We start from the raw sequence: 3,113 nt of genomic DNA, 5'->3' as shown, positions 1-3,113 counted from the left end.
TTTATTTTTCAGCTAGAATCATGAAGTGAGTCTATCCAGACACTAAAATTAATTAACCTACTCATGACATCCCATTGAACAAGTATTTTTCTTCTTCACTTCATCATTTGCTGTCTTCTACATTGCTTTATTTCATTGTAAGAATCCAATATTTAGTGCAAAATATTTATGAACTACTGAAAACATGAAAATTTTCTTTGTTGGCATAGCAAGTGGAAACAGATACAGAGATTTCCCCCTGAGAATAGTAATAAAGTTTGCCACAAAGCATTTCAGAAATGAGACTTCAGGTCTGTGAACTGGAAAACCTGTTCACAGATGTGATTTGTGTTACAAATCATGGCTGCAGGTTAACACCAACATATTCTGTATGGCAACATTTATACTAACAGAAACAATTTCTGTCTTGTCAAAAGTTCACTAATCAAATGTCAGTTGCTTCTCAAGTCCTCCTGTCTGATCAGCTATGATGTAAACAAATTGCAACAGCAAATCTCTCTTGTAGAGAACATCTGCTTGTCTCAGTCCTATGAGTGGCTGGCAGATTGCTATTCAGATCTCATCTTTCTCAAATGCTTTGTTATATACTCTATTTTTAATTTGGGAAATAATGTGGGTCCTATGGCAAGTTCTATTTCCTTTAAACATGGATTTCCTTCAGTCCTAGAAAGTATTAGTAAATGTCAGTCTTCAAGTGTTGCTCAGGGTAGGGCTGACACTTAGCAATGGGTAAAACACCGAGCTTAATTACAACACATCCAAATGAATGTATAATTACTTTAAATTCTTTTCTACAAATCCATTTGTTAAAGTTTTGATTTCACTTAACATTGACCACTTTATAATACACAATGACACATAAATCTCACAGTTTTTGAATACGGTGAATACTTAGAAGGCATTTTTACAACATCAAGTTTTATGTGATGTTTAAATATAGATAGTGAGGACATACAGTGACTTTATCAACTGATATGCAGAATGAAGACAGTACAGTAATGATCTCTTATTTGTACCCAAAACAGATTCACGTATATCCTTCATTTACTCAAATTAAGATTATTCTCTCCTGTAACATAAAAGTGGAGGCCATAGAAATATGTTTTAATGGTTATTATTAGGATTAAAGTACAACAAAATAGTAAATGATTCCATTATTCATTTCCTTTGTAAGTTAATTAAATACTTGGATATTCATGTCTATTTATCTTTGAGCTTCACCCCAGAGATAAATGCTATTTCCTTTAAATATGGATTTAAAGAATCCATAGTTACTAAACTCTAAAAAGTAGCAAATTATATATTTCTATTTTCATGAAGAGAAATAAAGACAAAGAACTCAGGAGGGAGTTTCACAGCATTGATGTCAAGCCAATTCAATTGTCTGAGTTAATATATTTTATCTGGAAACAGTATAGGAATAACAGAACATAGTAATAGAAGTTTCTGTTTGTATATTTCACAGTGGGTATGGAATTTTCTAGAAACCATAGCACTACTACAGAGACATTATTGTGCTCTTAAATCACAGTAAATTTTCATTGCATGACTTACTTAATATTTCTTTTTCTCCTAAAACATTATCAGCTTAAAAACAAGAAGCCTCTTGCACATTTTTGAAACTGTCAAAATTGAACCTGGTTTTCACTAAGGTGTATAATTCCATCTACTCTAAACTAATCCATTAGGTAACCATCTTTGATTAAGTGAAATATGCAAAAATAATTTTAAAAGAAACATCTTTTAGAACTGCAATTAACTAGATTGACTATGGGGGATACATTTCAGGTAAATCCAATTAAAATTAGTTTAGCATAGAAAAGATATAGAAGAGTTCAACTCTTCTAATCAAAGTGATAAACCCCTTTGACTGTGTTGTTATGTTAATAAACCTGTATTTTTTCCAAGTTTGCACTTGGCATATCTTAGCATGATGGAGAATGGCTAAGGAGAAAGAAGTTGAAGAAAAATCCATGTTTTAATGACTAACTTGGTTGACTTTCTCTTATAGAGTGGCTACATAGAGATTTATTTAGCTTTGCTCTGCCAGGTTTTGTTTTTAATTCATTGTGCTTACTGGTTGGATGTTTAAACTTCCCTAGAAATGAAGATAACCAAAGAGATAGTTTTTTTTTTAAATTTTTTATTAGATGTTTTATTCATTTACATTTCAAATGCTATCCCAAAAATCTCCTATGCCTTCCCCCTGCCCTGCTCCCTGACGCACTCACTCCCACTTCTTGTCCCTAGCATTCCCCTGTACTGGGGCATATAAAGTTTGCAAGACTAAGGGGCCTCTCTTCCCAGTGATGACTGACTAGGCCATCTTCTGCTACCTATGCAGCTATAGACACGAGCTCTGGGGGTAATGATTAGTTCATATTGTTGTTCCACCTAAAGTGTTGTAGACCCCTTCAGCTCCTTGGGTACATTCTCTAGCTCCACTATTGGGGGCTCCATGTTACAACCTATAGATAACTGTGAGCATCCACTTCTGTATTTGACAGGCACTGGCAATGGCCTCACAAGAGACAGTTATATCAGGGTCCTTTCAGCAAAATCTTACTGGCATATGCAATGCTGTCTGCAATTGGTGGTTGATTATGGGATGGACCCCAGATGGGGCAGTCTCTGGATGGTCCATCCTTTTGTCTTAGCTCCAAACTTTGTCTCTGTAACTACTTCCATGGGTATTTTGTTCCCTATTCTAGGGAGGAATGAAGTATCTACCCGTTGGTCTTCCTTCTTCTTGGTTTTCTTGTGTTTTGCAAATTATATCTTGGGTATTCTAGGTTTATGGTCTAATATCCACTTTTCAGTGAGTGCATATCAAGTGACTTCTTTTGTGATTGGGTTACCTCACTCAAGATGATATCCTCCAGATACATCCATTTGCTTAAGGATTTCATAAATTCGTTGTTTTTAATAGCTTAGTAGTACTCCATTGTGTAAATGTACCACATTTTCTGTATCCATTCCTATGTTGAGGGACATCTGGGTTCTTTCCAGCTTCTGGCTATTATAAATAGGGCTGCTATGAACAAAGTGGAGCATGTGTCCTTATTACCAGTTGGAACATCTTCCATCTTCTGGGTACATGCCCAGGAGAGGTA

The sequence above is a fragment of the Mus pahari genome, chromosome 4 (assembly GCF_900095145.1).
Source record: "Mus pahari chromosome 4, PAHARI_EIJ_v1.1, whole genome shotgun sequence".
Lineage (NCBI taxonomy): Eukaryota > Metazoa > Chordata > Mammalia > Rodentia > Muridae > Mus > Mus pahari.
This window is presented reverse-complemented; position numbering follows the sequence as displayed.